Source organism: Pinus tabuliformis, chromosome J (assembly GCF_031772625.1).
Source record: "Pinus tabuliformis cultivar Carrire ecotype Pingquan chromosome J, CPIR1, whole genome shotgun sequence".
Taxonomy (NCBI): domain Eukaryota; kingdom Viridiplantae; phylum Streptophyta; class Pinopsida; order Pinales; family Pinaceae; genus Pinus; species Pinus tabuliformis.
In genome coordinates this window covers 515,193,398-515,215,350 of record NC_142295.1, presented here as the reverse complement: position 1 = coordinate 515,215,350, position 21,953 = coordinate 515,193,398, and positions in this window count along the sequence as shown.

The window sequence follows — 21,953 nt, the reverse complement described above, 5'->3', positions numbered from 1 at the left end:
ACTGCTCCCAATGCTATACATGACGCATTGACATGTACATGAAACTCTTTCTTCCAGTCTAGGAAGACTAGAATCAACGTGGTAACCATCTTTTCTTTCAATACATCAAAGCTCTTCTTACAGTCATCGGTCCAGCAGAACGTGACTTCCTTCTTCAACAGTTTCTCCATAGGCACAGTGATCTGGGTGTAACCTTTGATGAACTTTTTGTAATATCCCATATGTCCCAGAGTAGCGCGCAACTGTTTCACACTCCTCGGTGCTTCCAAGTTTCATATCACTGTGATCTTTGCGGGGTCTACTATCAGTCCCTGTCTGTAAACCACATGCCCCAACAGGTTCCCAAAAGGAACACAAAACAAACACTTCTTTAGATTGAGCACGATCTGGTATCTTCCATAGGTATCCAGCATTAGGCGCAAGCTTGCTACATGACGTTTAACCAGCCCAAATACTATCTAGTCATCAAATATACCTCTAGGAACTTATGAATAAATTCCTTGAACGCAACAACAACTAAATGTGACAAGATTGTAGGCGCATTCTTCAATCCAAATGGCATTATAGTGTACTAAAAGCAACCCCACTCAGTTGCGAAGGTCGTCTTGCTCCTATCCTCCAGCGCAATTTTGATCTGGTGGTACCCAGGACACCCATCAGTGAAGGAATATGCTTCCTGACCCCTACATTGTCCAACACTTCATCAGTGAATGGAGTCAGGAAAGGATCATGTACACAAGCGTCATTCAGCTTCCTGAGATCCATGCATATCCTTATTTCATCCTTCTGCTTCTTTTCTTGTACCACCATTGGACTTACCCAGTCAGATTCTTCCACAGGCTCAATGATGCCTGCCGCGAGCATCTTGCCTAGCTCTAAGTGGACCTTCTCCTTATATTTCAGATTGAGACGGTAATGCTTTTGCTTGACTGGCTTTGCATCGGGCTTTAACGTGATCTTCATCATTCCTAGGTCCTTGATTATCCCTTTCAAATCTATAAACTTGGTAGGGAATAAATCCTAGTATTTGCGGAGCAATTCAGCGAACTTATCCACCATCACGTCATCCCAGTAGTCTCCAATCTTTGAAAATTTGGGCTCTACCTCAGTACCAATGTTTACTTGTTTCGTTTTCAATGACGTGATTATATCAGGGTTCTTAATCTGCGGTCCTTGAACCTCGCAGTGACCTTCTATTTTTGGAATGTTAATCTTCTGCGGATCCTCATCCTCTTCTTCGGTAGTTACATTATAACATTCTAGTGCACGACTCAACTGAGTAGCCCATTCAGGTTGAGTCAGGTCTAAAGGATCCTACAGTATCCTAAAGATTGCTGCTTTCACCTCTTGTAGCGCTTCATCAATACTGTCAAACTCGTCCTCAAAATTGAATGTCATCATGAATCCTTCGCGCAGGATATCCCATTCGCCTGTCCCATGGTGGAGCTCTGTTTCTATGTACCAATTCATCGGGACCACATCCAAGGTATGATAGAACAAGTGTACCCACTCAGGTTGGGGTTTTTCTCCATAATCCTGGGTCCATTTGGCCAAATGCGCGTGCGGATCATCCTTCCCATCACACTTGTCTATCATTCACATTTTAGGCTTCCTGAAGTGAGTTCTCATCATTCTGCTAGATTCGCACCAATCATCAAAGCTTCCCTTATGCATACCCCACCATTTTTCAGGCGTAGCGCGCAATGCCCAGTACAATGCCTGGAAGCACTGCTTTTCTAGTACCTCCCTTTCAATTGCATCCAAAAAGATATCTACCTCATTTAGACCATCATAAGTAGGAAGATTTCTTACCTCTGACGATACACAGCGCAGCAATCAAGTCATCATGTTGCAATTCAACGAAGTTACTTCATGTAACCGATTCTTCTAGTGTTCTATTTCTTCATTGGAGTCCGAAGTGCAGGAACTCTCGCGATCCCATGTTATCGTCCATCCATGGTGGGATTCACCCAATCTTGGTCTCGCGCTGTTATCTTATAGATATAGTCCAGGTCGTCATCACTCTCATAATCACGAACTAGTTCTATGTAATGCGATCCTTTAGCAAGATTGAGGGGTACTATTACGCGCAAAGATTTCTTCTCAAAGATCATATTTCGCTTCTTCAAATTGATTACCTCATTCATATCAGTAGCCCAGTCAATTCCTAGGAGCACAAGAAAGGGATTGCTGTCATCCACTATCTCTATCACTTCAGAATCAACCAGTGCGCTCACTTCCTCAATGTCCACAGTTTCCCCCTACAACCACCCCATGGGGATGATATTCTGTTGATTCACCATCCTTAGTTGAATCGGAGACCATCGCAGCACAGGTCTCCCCATTCATTTCCAAGTCTGCTTCGGTAGGACATTCGTTTCTGACCCCAGGTCCAAAATAACCTTATCCATCTCATACTTTCCTATCTGAGCGGTCACTCTCATCTCCCGTCCCGTCCTTGTTTTATGCTTGCCAATCTTTTGTACCACGCATGACTCACTTGGCATGGTTCCAGTGCATCTATTTATGAGTTATCGTAACCCTGTCACAGCGTTACTATCGCACAGTAACTTCATATAGGTCTCCAGGAAAGTTGTGAGCATAGAGGGGTCCATCTCCTGCGCATGCTTATTCTTGCTTCTTGAGGTAGAGGCCTCAGCGAAGCTCTTCTTAGCTTCCATGAAGGTTCACATGCACGCTCCACATCGAACTTAGCCTCCTTTTCAGGAGCTTTGTGAACCCATGTACTGTCTTCTGGTTGTTTCCTCTTGTCTCTCCTGTCGTGATTCCATTTCTGAGCACTATATTTATGTTTGGATCTTCCTCATGCGGCTCAGACCTCATCATCTACAGGTTCAGGTTCTAAGTCAGCGGAGGTGGTGGCGCCCCTTTGTCATGTATTCTAGCTATCAGCGTAGGACAATCTTCTGTTTCATGATAAAACAACGTGAAATACTTGCATTATGGATGCATTGGATTAGTGCAATCATAGGCATAGTGTCCTGGTCCTCAACAATTGTATCAAATCAATTGTCCTCAACCTCTACCAGGTCCTCTCTGCCTCGACCTCATCCGTGCCCCTGAAATCCTGTCTGTGCCATCCCTGCGCTCTATTCAAGGGGCCCCGTTTCGGCCTGAACCCTATAGGGGGGAGTTCTATCCATCATCAGTCATAGTTCCTGCAAGTACTCTCATAATGCCCTACTGACCTACAAAAGTTGCAGAATAGCTGTTGCGGTTCCTGTACAAACTTTTGTAACAAGTGACAATTATCTGTGGCATGTTTTTCGGCTACCTGACAGGTAACACACCATAACGCAGGCCTCGCACTAGGTCCTACTTGAGCTTCTGGACTTAAAGGCATCAATCCTCATCCTGCAATATAGTTTGCAAAGATAGGGCAATGGTATTTGTCATGACCCTGACTCTTTCATTTCAAGCACCGTACCTCCTCGCGTACCTCTTGTCAAACCGTCATATCCTGCTTCAAACTTTGCATCTCAAGGCACAAATTCTTTAGCTGTGCATGGATCTGCTGAACTCCTAGATTTGGATCTTGCATCAGGGTTTCATATAGCCTCATGGCAATCTCCAAGGCCTCTACCTGATTTGTTATCTTCTTTTGCGACAACGCACTTCTTAAGTGTGGTAGTAGCGAAGCTACAAACCACTTGCGATGTTGTCCATCTGTCAAATTCATGTTGGCTTCATGGATTGTACACTTCAACCTTTGATCTAGTTCCCAAGGCATCTCTCTTGGTTGCATCACGATCTCTTTGAATCCCATAATTAACTGCGCCTCAGATTTAGGCATACTAAATTCTCTGTTCAGTGTTGCCTGGATGTCTACTGCTCCAACATTCGGGTTATCATTAGAGTATTTAATATAACAGGTTATCACGTGATCTTGCAAAGCACTAACCAATGTCTCCTTCTTTATATGATCATCTGTAACACCTTGAGCTTCCCATACAACCCTCACAACGAACCAGAATTGGTCTGGGTCCTCATTTCCCAAGCCTTTCAACAAAGGCAACTTCACTGTATTTGCCATACTGAACTGCGATGGAGGTGGAGGTGGTATTGGTGAAGTTGGAGATGAGGGTGGTGAAGTCAGAGGTGGTGTTGGCAGAAATGGTATTCACAGGAATCCTTGTCCTATTAACTGAATAACACTTCGTAGAGAAACATTCACTATCCCTTCTTCATCACCTTGTGGAGGTGAAATTAAGGTACTATACTCCAAACCCTTTTTTCCTTCATTCCTGTAAGTTTTTCCACTTTGCATAGTCCCGAACATCAAGGTAGCTGCATAACCCGTTTTTCACACAATAGCATTTTAATCCAGGTATTCAAATATTTTACGTACTTACCTCGCAATCCTTTGAAAAAGCATCGCTCCGCCTCGTTGTAGCTGATTGAGGTGTCATCCGTGAATTCAGTCACAAATCCTCCTACGACGCAATCGAGCCAATGATCGACAGCGTGGGTGATATTATTCTCTGATGCTTCCAACCTTCGCACTAGCTCCGAGTTCCACACAATAGGACCGTCAAGTTTCCACCTTCCTTGGCTATCTGCTAGCTTCGCGATCCACTCATATAGCTCAATAGGCAAGGAGCAGAAAAAGATCTCGTGGATCTCTATATATAGGTATTTGTCCAACCACTCTTCCTTTATTAGTTGCGGGTTTCTATTCTCCTGTGCCACGAATATGTGGATCTTTCTATCCAACCAGTCTCCAATCTCCTTCTTAGTTGGATTCCAGTGATACGACATCACACATCTCTTATGTAGATTCCGGTCCTGGAAATGGAACAATTTGTTGGCTTGAGAGGGCCTGACCGAGGTTCAGTGTTGTTTAGCCAAAGAAATCCCTACACTACTAGCCCTTTCGACATCAACTTGCGAAGCGTGGACTGAAGTCTCCCCTGAAGCAATATGGGGGAATGTTGGAACCAAGTTTCCACACCCTGAGATGGTTGTGATGTCATTTGATTCCTTTTATCCCTGCCTTCATGCAGGTTGCTTCAATCTAGGGCTTGCAAGACAAACTCTCTATTCCGGCCATCAATACCTTCGCAAAAGTATAAGACCAACCTTCGCACAGCCCTAACCTGTGTCTCAGGAACTTTCGCACTGTTATGGCAGCGTGTCATGCAAATTCCCTAATTATTCTAAGTGATTTTATTATCTCGTCAAATACTTAAATTTAACACCGCGTAAGTAGATATTTGTAATTGCGTTCAATTATTCAATGTAATTACATTCATTCGTGCATCATATAAGCATAATAAAGGAAATTCATACAGAAAATATCCAAACACATCAACAAAAAAAAGACACCGAAATTGCAGAATATCTCCTTTTATTAATATCTTCCAAGTGTTTACAGACTCTGTCCACCCTGCACATAGCGTTGCAGGGGTCCACACACTCAGTTTCGGACTTCTACCCTAGGCCTCTGCGCACTCAACTGCAGAGCCTCTACCTACGCTACACCCCAAGACTTAGACTTCTTCTTCAAAGCTATCTCTCTATTACATTATCTGCCATTGTTTATCTCCTTAAACTACTTAGAGCTTAGCTCTTATTATACAATCCCATGGTCCGTGGACAATGGGTAGGTCTCTTACAGCCGACTTTACTTTACAAAACTAAGCGCAGACTACCCTTTTTGACCCATAATACCTTCGCACTCCGCGACCACAAAATGCAGAGTCTTTACAATTATATTACAAAATTTGACTTAAACATGGGCTTTTAGCCCCAAAACTGCCCTTGGAGGATCCCGCTCCCAACACTTACCAGATGGGTTGAAGTTGCACCAGTTAAAGATTGCATTGAAAACATTGCCACCAGGTTCATCTTTGAGAACATTATCACTTGATTTGGGTGCCCCAGAAACCTCACCAGTGACCAGGGTACCCACTTCATTAATGAGATAGTCACTTCATTGCTGCAAAACTCTATGATCCAGCACCATAATAGCATCCCATATCACCCTCGAGAAAATGGTACTATGGAATATTTTAACAAACTCTTAGAGAGGGGACTCACTAAGATATGCTCGGCTAATCAAGACAATTGGGATGAACAGGTGCCAGCTACATTATGGGCTTATCGTACAACAATCAAGTGCTTGCACAAGTATATGCCCTTCTAGCTAATGTATGTACTTGCTGAGTTTACCATCCCCAACCTTTTTATTGCACAGACCACTCACATGTTAGAGGATGAATCAATTCCAAAATGGTTGGAATAACTATGGGAGCTGGATGAAGCTAGGTTTCTGGTAGACTTCCACCAAACTATCGAAAAGCAGAGGTAGAAAGCATGGCATGATAGGCACATCAAGCATAAATCATTTATATTTGGAGGACATGTTCTTCTATATGACAGTGAGTTCTTAACGCATCCTAAAAAGTTGAAAATGGATTGGTTAGGACCATTCATTGTCATGGAAGTGAAAGAATCGGGAGTTTTCAAGCTCACACAATTGGATGGATTCCTACTACCTAGATGGGTGAATGGTGCACACCTTAAACCTTTGCACGGCACAACCAGTCCTACATCAAAATGGTTTGATCTTCGAAAGGGGATTGTAGGTAGGTCTAGGTAGAGTCAGTTAGTCCTTTTAGTGTGTTAGTTGCATCAGTTAATATAGTTAGTCAATCGTTCTAGTGAAAGTCAGTCATGAAAAAATTTCTGTTAGTTCTTTTAGTTGTAGAAGTCACTTCACTCCTCCGCAACTATCTATGGTTGGGGAATCACATGTGTCAGTTGTCGTATTTGTAATAATTAGTAATAATTCCCCATGTCAGCTTGAATTTGGGATAAATAACTCATGTGATATCCCTGTCACAATCCATACATCAACTTCTAGGTGTCTTCCATCATAACACCATAATTACCCATCATCACCACCCTCCTTTTTCAGTTTTCACGTCATCCGGGTCAGGTCTAGCTCACTGTCATTATTTTTGCCATGATTTGCATTGAGTAGGGAAAGTTACTGTATTAATTAGTTAATCAGTCTAATAAAAAAACATCATGTTGAGTCTTTATATTTAATTTACATGGAAACGATAAGTTTCTTAGTAACAAAGACAAGGTGGTCGAATTTACCAATCTGGAGTCTGTGTCAAATTTTTGTTATTCCCAGCCCAAGTTCAAGCCCCCTTGTGCTCGTTGTGTATCATTGTCACACTGAAACCATGACGAAGACTGTAACATTTTTTCTAGAGAGTGAAATAGACTCAAGAATCACAAAAACTAAGCATCTCTATGGAAAATATGATAAGGTTGTGCTTGTGAACAATGATATCTCAAAATCGTTCCATTTTCTAGTGCTCAAGCCTGAAGTCTATGTAGAATTTGTCACCAAATTTAATGGAAGCCATTCAATGAAATTTAAAGAATACTTTAGAGGAATACATAGGTCGATGATGCTAAATCTACAGGGTCTTCAAGTATTCGACACTACGGGAGCAACAATGCAATGTACAAAAATCCTTGTTAGTAGGATGCATGGAGGGAATCTATGGATCGACAAGGAATACCAAATCCATGCCATTGACATTCAAATAATCAAGGGGTTGTTTTCTACTAGATTCGTATTATCAATTTCATTTCTAAATACTTGCAAGCAGGGGAAGAAGCCAGGCAATGATAACTACTACAACAGGTATGGTACCTAGCATGGTGGTGAAGGTTCCCTGATAGAACCAATTAACAAGCCTAACATCAAATTCACTTGTTATATGATTTCTGGAAAGCTCATGTGCCACTTCTCAAGAGGAAAATTCACATTGGATACTATCTCATTCACGAAAGCTTGTGTGCAAGGCACATAGTTAAATTGGTGTGGTTTTCTGTTAAATGAACTCTTCAATGCTTGTGAAGATGTCTACAAAAGGGTCATTCATTTTATATATGGATATGTCATTTTCACCTTAGCTATGAGGAAGTGTTTCCCACCAGAGGGGAGAGAGATGGCGATGGTTGTTGAATACTAGCCCCTTGCACTTAGGTATTCACTATTGATGGGCCTCTAAATTAGACATAAATTAAGGCTCATGCCTCTAAATTAAACATAAATTAAGGCCTATGACCATCCTTCAGCACATTAAACCTCTCTTTTTGCATTAGATAATGTATTTTTAACTTTAATATATTCATTAGGAAGGTTTATGAATAATTGCATATTTGTGCCTAATATTATTTATTTTTGTGGAATATTATGAGAATATTGGGCAGATTATGAAGATTTGGAGGAGGAGATAATTTAGGGACTTGCTCCCTACTACAAGAGGATCACTATTAAATAATAAATCAACAAGATATTATGGAATTATGGCACAGATTGTGGAACTCCAATGATTGAGAAAATCTAGGAATGTGTTCCCTGCCATTTAATGTAGATTCCTAGTATTAGGAACCAAATCCACTAATCAAGGGATTTTAGTGGGGAAAGCTTCCTCCATTCATAGGGAATGATTCCTAATCATTTTGTATAAGTACCAAGTCGAATTCTCCTCTAGAGGGAGATTTTCATTAGTATTCATGTGGAGAGAACTCGTATTTTTTCAGCTCCATTGTATTTTCTTGCAGGGATGTAATTGTATTGATGAAAAAATGAATATTGGTGTCATGTTCAGCTTCTAAATCTTGTTCTCCTCCATAGGTCTCTGAATTTTCTTGGGCTTGGCCATCCCAGGAGCCTTAGATCCATTTTGTATCATTTTCTTTCCTCCTTTTCACTTCCTATTCACATGCATCTCTTGTTTTTATTTATTTCTATTTTTGCATTTAGTATTAATGATTTCTTGTTGTAGGATTGGGTTAAATGGTTAATGTAAGTTCTTTTGCAGGATCAAAAGAATCATTTCATCCTTGGAAAAGCTTTGGAAGTTCATAGTAATCATTGAGCTACTTAGATTAGCTTTCTTATTCCCAAATCTAGAATTCTGGAACTCCTTTGTGGAAAAGAACGATAAATTTCTGCTATTTTTTAGAGCATCCTAACAAGCTTCAATCGAGTTGTTTCCACTTGCATTAGATCAAAAAACATTCTATTTAATAAAAAAAATTACCCCATGAATTTTCACTTGATTAGGTTAGGCATTTGATGGATTTACTAGCTCACTAGTTCTCGAATTTCTAGATTTTAGACTAGTAATTTTCTGCTATTTTTTAGCATGGGTTAACATAGGTATTTTTGAGTGATTCCACTTGGAATGGAGACTTAAGACATCCTAGTCAATAAAAAAATTTGTCCCATCCAATTTTGATTTTATTTTCTTGGCCATTCGATGAATTATAATTTCGTATAGTAAATTTGTAACATCTTGTAGTAAAACAGGGGATCATGCAGGAGAACTAGGGGATCATGTAGGAGAACTAGTACATCTTGTAGTAGCCTGCTTTGAGCCCGAATTGATAAAAATAATCATTGAAGCTGGGATTATGCCTCTACTTGACCTCCATGCCGTAAAAATCATTGTAATCCTCTTCCTCCATACCTGTCTCCCCTTCCAAAGAACAAGTGAGGATTGGAATTTTCACTTATAAAACAAAAAGATTAAAAAAGTTCTTTTATATTCACACATGCACATAACAGTTAATATTCCCTAGATCAGACTCCATGCTCAGTTAGTTTAAATCATCACATTTGATAAATAGGGTTAAGTTAGGTTTCTTTTACATTTAGTTCATGATTTTTATGCAATTGGAATATGTTTCTTTCCTTGTACTTTATTTCTTCCAATAGGCTAAGGTTTTCATTTCGACCTTTTCATTTTTTGCAATTAGTTTAGGATTTGGTTTCAGTACATGCACTCCATTACATCATGACAGAAAAGAAAGGACAAATTGTATGCTGCACATATAGTGTGCAAATACCTCTTAAGTTTGTACGAACCCCGAGTTGATAATTAAAGTAGGTAGCCTTGGGAGTTGCAGCATTCTTGTTGTAATACTGAGGCTCATCACTTTTTGGCGTCATTGCTAGGGAGGTGTCAAAGTATGCATTGTTTTCTTCCCTAGTTGATTTGTTTCTTTTACTTTTTACAAAAAATAAAAAAAATGCATTAGGGATATTTCATTTCAAAAAAATCGAAAAGTGCATTGCATTAGTGTTTTCATTCAATCATTAAAACAAAAAATTCTCCAACACCAACCCACCACGCACCCCCCCCCCATTTGATCACATGGTGCAGTAAGATCCATATCACCATTCACTTTTACAGGTAGAAGAAGAAGATGACAAAGAATGTAGAAGAAATGGATGGAGATGATGACAATGAGGAAGATCCTCTTGGATTTCTCATTCAAGATACTGATGGTAGTGTGCACATGAAGAACATCCCTCCATATTTTCTTCCAAAATTTCATGGTCTAGGGTTAGAGGATCCAAAAAAATTTCTCTTTGAATTTGAAATTGTTTGTAGATCTTATGGTTACTTATTAAAAACTCAAAAACTAAGATTGTTCCGGCAACATTGAAGGATAAAGCTCTTAAATGGTTCATGAGTTTAGGGATTAATTCAATAAGATCATGGAATGATAGGCAAAATTTATTTCTAGAAAAATATAAAGATCATGATCTTAAAGAAGAAATCTTTAGAATGAATACAAAAGAAGATGAGAGTCTAGAGGATCTAATAGAGAGGTTCATGTATAATGTTAATAGGGTGAAAACTACATCATTTAGGATCCAACACACTAAAAACCCTCTTACTTAGAACAATTAGGGATGAGTGGATTAATCTCCTTTATCTCATGAGTAGAGGTGATGTATACCAATTATCATTTGAAGAAATTTGTGAAACATGCAAACACATATCAAGAGGAAGGGCAAGAGTAGGTAAATCAACATCAAGATCAATAAGTCAAGCTAAAATTGGAAATTTGTTTGATGATTTTAAAACATAAATTCTTAGCGATCTAACCAAACAAGTAAAAATGTTAAGAATACAAAATGAAGAAAAAGAAGATGTTGATATTTGTGCTGTCCATGCAGAATCACATGATGTTAAACATTGTCTATCATTACCAAGGTTGAAGGAAGTTTACCAAGAGGAAAATGGAGCAAGTCAATTGCCAATGCAACTATGTTATGTAGCTCCAAAAGGACCATGGTATCCTATTCAACCTAGTATGATGTAAGAACCTAATTCACAATTTCAAGCTTATGCACATCAATCTCAAAGTAATTGGAACACACCCTTTCCTTGTCAACATTGGTCATCTCAACCCCAAAACCAATTTTGGCAACAAGGTTGGCAAGGAAAATATGGGAGCCATCCACAATATCCATAATATTTTCCACAATATTCTCAATATTCTCCACAATATCCTCTGTACCCAACTCATGTTATCCCTACCATTCACCTCCACCACAACCACAACCCAAACCATATTCATCTCAAATATCCACTCCCACTCAACTACTTGTACCACCATTTCCAAATCCACACATTGACGTAGCTTAGCCCACTTACAATGTTGAGGTATAACACTTCCAAACATCTCCCCTTGAGCTAAATGGTATTCACCATAGCTCAGGAAGAGTATCACAAAAAAGAGATTCTCTTGATATCATTGAAGGACTACATCCAAAAGAAGAAGATTCAACTCAAAATACCAAAGGATCATGGGCTGCATTTGATGAAGAGCAGACATCAAAATCAGAGATTGAGAAAGCTTCCTCATGGTTACCATCAAATCCTCCATGTATTCAAGAGAATAATCAGCAAAAGAAGGAAGATTTGAAGGTCATGGAAGAAGAAGGCATCCAAGATGATTCAAATCAGCAAATGGACCAGGGGCATCACAACTATATTGAAATATGGTTCCATATAGTCACTAAGTTGCAACAATACTCTCTTCTTCAATCGTGCTTGATATCATCAAATTCAAACCATTTGATCACTCAAATTTAGGTACATGTCAAAACATACATTTCAAGCCTACACATCAATTTCTCTGTCATCTTGATGTACACATGGCTCCATTGGAAGTATTCTTATACTTGAAAGTAATTTTGTTTTTCAAGTAGGGTAGGGTAGAAAAAAAATGAAAAATAAAAGAAAAAAATAAAAATCTTAGGTGAAAACCTCCTTTGAGGCACCTCAGATTGGCTTATTGATTGAAAACCTCCATGAGGCGGTCAATGGGTTGGGAAAAAATAAAAAAGAGGGAAAAATAAAAGATCCTAGGTGAAAACCTCCTTTGAGGCGCCTAGGCAGACCTACTAGTTGAAAACCTCCTTGAGGCGGCTAGTAGGCCTAGAAAAAAAAATAAAAGAAAAAATAATAAATCTTTGTCCCATGTGTCTCTTTGATGAATGCGTATACTCTCCAACATCTGCAAGCAACAAGAACAAGTTGGTACCAAAAGAAAAAAATTGTTCAAGCCTAGTCAAAAGAAGTCAAATTTTATCTTTCTCCTCCTTTTCTCAAATGATCCAACAAGTCCAAGGCCATGTCAATCCATCACCCTCATCTATTTCCACCATCCACCCATCATTCTCAAGATTTTCCCATTCAGTTTTCTTGCTATCCAAAAAACTACAGGAATGCTCTGTTTTACTACAAGAAACAAAAATACACAAAGCAGAAATTTATTTTTTCCATAACTTGAAAACAATACATCCATTTAAAACTTTGTTTCATGGGGAGGTGCATATGGATGATGGTAACATTCCCAATCAATTTCAACAAATTCCAGTGCATGGTTTCCAAGAAATCAACCTCCATCACCTTCAGCCATTTTTAGTTTTTATCGATATTCATGCTTCCATTGACCAATTTGTTTTTATGGGGAGGTGCATAATGATGATGAAAACATGTTCATGAAGTTTCAGGGCAATCCATTCTACAGTTTGGGAGATATGGAGAAAACAAATCTACTACAAGAGGCTGTCCTAAATTACTACAGGAGTTTCCTGTAGTACTACAGGAAGTTCTGAAAATCTACAGGAAAGGCATTCTAATGGAAAAATTATGATGTAGGCCTATTTTGGGATAGGAAAAAAGGACATTGACTTCACCACATCTCAACCAAAACCCATCATGACCATGTCACTCTATGGCCACACCTTCCACTCATTCCAATACCTATTTACCCTCCAACAGATAAATGACACAAACATTCAAAAAAAGGGCAGCTATAGCAGCCTATTTGGAAGAAACAGCAGGTCTCAGGCCTAACCTTCAGCACCATGACTGAAAGAGGAGAAGCATAAATACAGGCACAATAAAACACCTTCAGAGCTCAGCAACAACAGAGGAAGCCATCACCTGCACATCAACAAGAAGACAACCCATCAGCAAAATAAGATCAACAAAAAAGAAAACGCAATCAAGAAGATGTACTTGAGTCATGAGAAGCACAACAAAATCAACTTAGCAGCAGCATGCATGTTTCTCCAACAACAATCAGGTAGCTACATGTATGCAATATTCTTGACCTCTTCTCTTGAGCATATTATAGTTAGAAATTTGTTGTCAATCCATGAGAGTTGAGGTTTTATAAGCTATGTATGGGTCAACAATCTCAGCTGCCTTCAACTAGTTAATTGCAGCTCACTCCTTCACTCAAGCAATGTTGAAAAGTCAAATTATGAAGGGTGATGATTTTAAGGAATGTGGATAGGAGTTAAAAGAAGAAATTTTGCAAAGTCCAAGTCACCACAGCACTCCAAGCCCTCCATCCACTTCATATTCACTATCTATCCATCATTCATCCATCCCATTTCATAATTTCAAGAACAAACCCTATCTCACCCTAAAAATTTCTTGAAAAAACAAACAGAGCATCCTCTCCATTTTCACAAACCTACATCATTTCTCATCGCTTCCATAGAGTTAGAAGACTTTGAAGGAAGAATGAATGACTACTATAGGAAGGCAAAATGCTGGTACAAGAAGGAAGAAAGAAAAAATTGTGCTAAAACCCAAAATGATAGTGCCTAAGAGAGACCTAATCAAAAAAGAGAACTCCAAGGCCATTAGGCAACCATCTAGGCCACAAGAGAGAAAAAGGCAACAAAAGGAAATGAGGCATCCACAATCAAAACAAAACTCAAACTGCAGTGATGAAAAGAGACTTTCCAAGAGGTCTCTAATCTCTTTCTAGCTTTTGTCCAAGGCCTAAAAGATGTTATAGAAATGGGAGAAAGGCATGGAAGTCAAGTTAAGGGCTTGCCCTAACCTCAGACTATCATTTAGGCTCAAAACAGGTTTCCTATAGTTTTAACAAGGTTTCCTGTAGTTTTGACAGGAATTACTACAGGATTTGATAGTTCTTATCTAAAAGAATTTTGAAGGTTTTAGAGGTGTCCAAATGGTGGAACAAGGTAGTAGAAGGTTGATAAGGATGTGGAAGACCTTTCCAAACTGAAAAATATTCAAGAACCATCTTGAATAAGGGGAAGAAGGCAAACTAATGGTCTCAAGAAACAAGGATTTTTCTTTGCACAAATATGTTTTTGGGCTTGTCCTTGCAGAACTTACAACCAAGATTCTTAATGCACAAGAGAGGGACCACCAAGGCCATGAATGAGGCACAATGAGGTCACTAAGTTGCTTAGAGGATGAGAAACACTTTCAGCAAGGAGGTATGATGGGCCTCTAAATTAGACATAAATTAAGGCCCATGCCTCTAAATTAAACATAAATTAAGGCCTATGACCATCCTTCAGCACATTAAACCTCTATTTTTGCATTAGATAATGTATTTTTAACTTTAATATATTCATTAGGAAGGTTTATGAATAATTGCATATTTGTGCCTAATATTATTTATTTTTGTGGAATATTATGAGAATATTGGACAGATTATGAAGATTTGGAGGAGGAGATAATTTAGGGACTTGATTCCTACTACAGGAGGATCACTATTAAATAATAAATCAACAAGATATTATAGAATTATGACACAGATTGTGGAACTCCAATGATTGAGAAAATCTAGGAATGTGTTCCCTGCCATTTAATGCAGATTCCTAGTATTAGGAACCAGATCCACTAATCAAGGGATTTTAGTGAGGAAAGCTTCCTTCATTCATGGGGAATTATTCCTAATCATTTTGTATAAGTACCAAGTCGAATTTTCCTCTAGAAGGATATTTTCATTAGTCTTGTTGTGGAGAGAACTTGTATTTTTGTAGCTCCATTGTATTTTTTTACAGGGATGTAATTGTATTGATGAAAATAATGAAGATTGGTGTCATGTTCAACTTCTAAATATTGTTCTCCTCCATAGGTATCTAAATTTCCTTGGGCTTGGCCATCCCAAGAGCCTCAAAGCCCTTTTGTATCATTTTCTTTCCTTCTTTTCACTTCTTATTCACATGCATCTCTTGTTTTTATTTATTTCTACTTCTGCATTTAGTATTAATGATTTCTTGTTGTAGGATTAGGTTAAATGGTTAATGTAATCTCTTTTGCAGGATCACAACAATAATTTCATCCTTAGAAGAGCTTTGGAAGGTCATAGTAATCATTGAGCTACTAGGATTAGCTTTCTTATTCCCAAATCTAAATTTCTGGAATTCTTTTGTAGCAAAGAACAATAAATTTTTGCTATTTTTCAGAGCATGCTAACGAGCTTCAATCAAGTTGGTTACACTTGCATTAGATCAAAAAAACATTATATTTAATAAAAAAAATTACCCCATTTAATTTTCACTTGATTAGGTTAGGAATTTGATGGATTTACTAGCTCACTAGTTCTTGAATTTCTAGATTTTAGACTAGTACTTTTCTGCTATTTTTTAGCATGGGTTAATAGAGGTCTTTTTGAGTGATTCCACTTGTAATGGAGACATAAGACATCCTATTCAATAAAAAAAATTGTCCCATCCAATTTGGATTTGATTTTATTGGTCATTCGATGAATTATAATTTCATATAATAAATCTGTAACATCCTGTAGTGACACAGGGGATCCTGTAGGAGAGCTAGTACATCCTATAGCGCCCTATTTTGAGCCCGAATTGAGAAAAATAATCCTTAAAGCTGGGATTAGGTCTCTACTTGACCTCCATGCCATAAAAATCATTGTAACCCCCTTCCTCCATACCTGTCTCCCCTGCCAAAGAACAAGGATTAGCAGTTGCATTTATAAAACAAAAGGATTAAAAAAGGAGTTCTTTTATATTCACACATGCACGTAGCAGTTAATACTCCCTAGATCAGACTCCATGCTCAGTTAGTTTAAATCATCACATTTGATAAATAGGGTTAAGTTAGGTTTCTTTTACATTTAGTTCATGATCTTTATGCAATTGGAATATATTTCTTTCCTTGTACTTTATTTCTTGCAATAGGTTAAGGTTTTCATTTCGAGCATTTCATTTTCTACAATTAGTTTAGGATTTAGTTTCAGTACATGCACTTCATTACATCATGACAGCAAAGGAAGGACACATTCTATGCTACACATATAGTTTTGATACCTCTTGAGTTTGTAAGAACCCTAGGTTGATAATTAAAGTCAGTAGCCTTGGGAGTTGCAGCATTCTTGTTGCAATAACAAGGCTCATCAACCATGGCAGACCTCCGGGGACCCCAACAATAAGGAAATCAATGAAGCCTCTTTTTTCGGATGGCACCAGAAAATGTTGGATGTCACCAAGGCTAGAACAAGAATCCCATTGTCTCTCCTTGATGAATACTCACAGGATATTTTGTTTGACGTAAGTCATGAAAGCACATGGGTGTGGTCTAAGTGCATCACCCCCAACACATTTTAGATGCGGACACAAAAGTTTGCGCTATCAAAGGAAGCCTTCCATACTGAAGTCTCGTCCTAGCCTGGGATTGCCCGATAAGTTTGGGATGGGAAGCATATATACTTGTTCAGAGGAATGGTACCTCAACCCCTTCCACCTCAAGGAAGTGACTGGCCGAAGAAACTTTGAATCTAGTCATCAAGAAGCGTAAGATACATGCAGCCCTTACATAACATTATGGAGAATCTTGAGGAATCAGTAAGTTCTTTTCCTAACTTTTCTAAAATTTTCAGTTCATGTTCGCTTGTTTCTTTGACCTGTAGCCCTGTTATTGATTCAATTCCTTTAGTGGGACCTCATTCTCATACCAAACCCACAATTAATAATACATGGCCTCTTACCACCAAACCACCATCATTCCCCAAGAAAAATATTAAAACCACCTCTACTCAAATTGTTAATCTTACCAATCAGGAACCCCCATCTCACACCATCATGCCCATCACTAAAGAGCATCCACCTTCCACTTTTGTTGTATCCCCAAGGCCATGCAATCCATCACCTCAAACAACTTCCACCTTCGCCACCATCATAGAAATAGTTACATCTAGAACTCTTCTCAGTATTGAAACGGAAATGTAGGTAGACTTTTTTATCCACTCAGTTACCGAAAATACAAATGGGACACTTGCAGCTCATCCTTCAAGCACGAAGACTATTAATACATCTATGTCATCTTTATTACTTGAATTAGGCCCACTTCCAGTCATTAGTTAGTTTATTTCCCTTGAGAATCTGAATCTAGAAATCTTCAACACATTTCCCCTACCCATCAATCCTACCTCCTTGTCACCATCACAATCCACCCCGGTCCACATTAGTCCTCACACCGTCGTGTTGGAAATAATACTGAGAGGGGGGGTGAATCAGTATTATTAATTTCTTTTCAATAAACCATCCAGACTTATGCTTTAAAGTATTCTTCTGATATTGATAATTAACTTGTATATCAGAACCATATAATAATGAATCAAGAACAGTAAAAACAGATAGTCACACAAAGGAACACCAGATATAAGGTGGAAACCCAATGTGGGTGAAAACCACCTGCTGCAATATGTCTCTATCTTCTTTCAAATAGAATTTATTTTACAATGATTTTGTACTGGTGCAGTCCTTTACCAGTACGTAGGCTGCAACCTGCAGAGAGCTACAACTCTCTCTCGTTCTCCAGTCTCTCCTGGAAGGGAGCTACAACCCCCTACTTCATTCAAGGACCACGTTTCATTAATTTTCAGACTGGATCCAAGAAGATAAAATGGTCATCAAGTACAAACAAATCTTCAAAATTACCCAAACAACAGATCTATCAGAATCACTCAAGGGCCAACCCAAGCACTAGATCCATATACATTACAGTTATCACCCGATATAGACAACAGAGGTTGATATCAAGACCCAAACAGAGGATTTACATACTACTGCACACCCGAAGGCTAAACAAGAAAAAACTTAATATTGCGCACTTAGAACCCTTTAGTAAACAGCAGAAGCGGCTAGAGCATATATAAGAAATGATTGCAGCTTTTTTAAAAAGAACCTGTGGGTGATCGCTCCCACATCACCTCCTGAATAGCAATTCTCCACACCCGAAGAGACTTCTGTCTTTTGCGTGTCTGCGGCTGCACAGTTTCCTTAAGATCTTCAATTCATAATCGATACTTTGCCACCGGATCCCCTTTTTCTTTATATAATCATGCTTTTGATAATACCATGAATCGAAACCAGAGGATCCGAAAACCTGAGGCGCAACTGTTTTGACCAATCTCTTAAGAATAGGCTTAAGCGGGAAAAACTATGAAAATGGTCCCAAAACCACAAATGCGGACTTTTAACATAATGCATCCACACTAATAATATATCGGGTCCGCTCTCATCGCTAACAATACATGCCCGACGTCCGATCCGATGGATCGGATGTGATATGCCCCATTAACCAGCCTTTATTAATATATCGGGTCCGCTCTCATCGCTAACAATACATGCCCGACGTCCGATCCGATGGATCGGATGCGATATGCCCCATTAACCAGCCTTTATTAATATATCGGGTCCGCTCTCATCGCTAACAATACATGCCCGACGTCCGATCCGATGGATCGGATGCGATATGCCCCATTAACCAGCCTTTATTAATATATCGGGTCCGCTCCTTTCATCGCTATCGGCGATTTGAAGTGGGAGGCTTATGGGCGAACACCGCGGATGCGATTTAATATGAAATGCTTTTAATTCCTTCATCGGGTCCGACCCCTCTTATCGCAATCGGAGGATTTCAACAAAGTCCGACGTGCATATATGCCGAACTGCGGATGCGATATTATTATAAGCCAGAGTTAATGCCACCATCGGGTCCATTGCGATATGCTTCCGGGTTACACAGCCGAAACCCCAATGTGCTGATATGCCGAAACACACATATATATATATATATATATATATATATATATATATATAATTGTTATGCGATATGCCGAAACTTCGATGCCGCAATGATATTATTCATGTAACCGCCGAAAAGGGGATATAATGCATATATACGAGTTTTACGCACCCAACCAACTCCCGACAATATAAATGCATGCATATATGGGTTTTAATAAGCCTGATAGCTCCCGATAGTGATAATGCATACATATATGGGTTTTAAGCGCCCAAACATCTCCCGATAACACTAATACATGCATATGAGGCCTGATCACTCCCGATAAGCTCTTTATATATGAGAAAGAGCCTCTATTGCTCCAATAAGCTCCCAATGGCTCAAAGGTTCCAATAAGCATATGTAAATGGCCCCTCTTCTCTCCTTTTGGCTCTTCTTATCCCCATCAAGAAAAATGTCTGTCTGTGAGAGGGTTGCCATCAAGTTCAACACATGTCCATAATGCCATAATGCCAACAATCTCCCCCTTTGGACTTGATGGCAACAACACCGACCAAAAAGCACAAAAAGCACTCTCCCCCTTTGACATCAAGGGCAAAGGGCGGATATCTGCATCTCCTGACTATTTCTCCCCCTGAGAGCTTGCTCCTCCTGATTTCTCCCCCTGAGGACCTGTTCCGCCTGATTATGAACCAGATGCTGAAAGCGATATCAACTTCAGATTTTTTGGGTAACCATTCCACTCCACAGCTACTGGCTACTTATAATACAGAGACCGCCCTGTTTTCCCTTCTGCTCGTGCCGCTGATCGAACTCGGCACCTTTAATCAAGAACTTACCGAGGACCGCCATCCGCCCTGTTTGCTCCTACTGAGATCAAATATGGTGCAATACTATAATGCCAACAATGGATTAGATATGCTCCCCCTGAGCCTTGTACGTGTATACCCCATACGAACCTTGCGTACAAGCATCAATCTGAGAATTAACAACAGGATGATGCGTCGACAACCCCCAGCTTTTGCCTGAGGTATTCAAAAGTCTCCCTGGGCAATGGTTTGGTAAATATATCAGCCACTTGTTCCTTAGAAGAAACATATTCCAACTTGACCTTTTGTTCAAGCACTTGTTCCCTGAGAAAATGATACTTGATCGGTATGTGCTTGGTTTTTGAATGCATGACTGGGTTCTTTGAAATGCTGATTGCACTTGTATTATCACATAAGATGGAGATAGGTGGAGTACAAGTGATTTGAAAATCCTATAAGGTCTGCATCATCCAAAGAAGTTGGGTGCAACAAGATGCAGCAGCTACATATTCTGCTTCAGTTGTAGATAAGGCAATTGAACTCTATTTCTTGCTGAGCCATGATACTAATCTGGAACCCATAAAGAAAGCACCACCACTTGTGCTTTTCCTGTCATCCACACTTCCAGCCCAATCTGCATCTGTGTAAGCATGAAGTGTGAGATCTGTGTCTCTAGGATACCATAAACCATAGTTTTGAGTTCCTTGAAGATATTTGAAGATTCTCTTTACTGCCTGAAGATGAGTTTCCTTTGGATTTGCCTGAAATCTTCCAACTATTCCAACTGCATGCATGATGTCTGGTCGGGTACCTGTCAAATAAAGAAGACTTCCAATCATAGATCTGTATGTTGGTTGATGAACTACAACTGATTCATCATTCGCACTAAGACTGCATCCTGTAACCATGGGGGTACATACTGGCTTTGAATCTTCCATGCCATACTTCTTCAAAATCTACTTGAGGTACTTGGTTTGTGACAAGAAGATACCGTCTTTATTTTGTTGGATTTGCAATCCAAGAAAGTATGTCAGTTCACCTAGTAGGGACATTTCAAATTCTTTCTGCATTACCGAGGCAAAGTTTTGACTCATAGCTTCTTCATTGCTGCCAAAGATAATATCATCTACATACACAACAAGTATTAGCAACTTGTCATTTTCAATTTTTATATAAAGATTTCTATCTGCTGATCCTTTTGAAAAACCTTGTTGATGAAGATATTTGTCCAAACGGTAGTACCAAGCCCTTGGAGCTTGTTTAAGACCATAGAGAGCCTTTTTTAATCTGCATACAAGATTTGGATCATTCCCAAGAATGAAACCATCTGGCTGCTCAATGTATACTTCTTCTTCTAAGTCTCCATTCAGAAAAGCTGATTTCACATCCATTTGAAATACTTTGAACTTTTGAAAGCTTGAGAGAGCAAGGAACATTCGGATGGCCTCAAGTCTTGCAACAGGAGCAAATGTTTCTTCAAAATCTATTCCTTCTTGTTGGGCATACCCTTTACACACCAGTCTTGCCTTGTTTCTAATTACCTCCCCATTTTCGTTCAACTTATTTTTGAAGATCCATTTTGTTCCTATGACATTCTTATCCTTTGGTCTAGGAACCAACTCCCAAGTGTTGTTCTTTTCGATCTGTTCAAGTTCTTCATCCATTGCCTTGACCCAACATTCATCCTTGCATGCCTCTCTTACATTTTGTGGTTCAGTGGAGGATATTAATGCCAAATAGCTTGAAGCTTCTGTAGTTGTTCTTCTAGTTTGTACGCCTGCCTCTTTTTGTCCCAAAATCTGAGATTCTGGATGATTCTTCTGTACATACCTGGATGGAGTCTTTTCTTCTATCCTTATCTGTTCCTCTGGTGCTTCTTGAGGTTCTTCTTCTTCATCATTCTGTCTTTGAGGGTAGTCTTCATCTTCTTCGATATTTTCATGATTTACTTGCCTAGGAA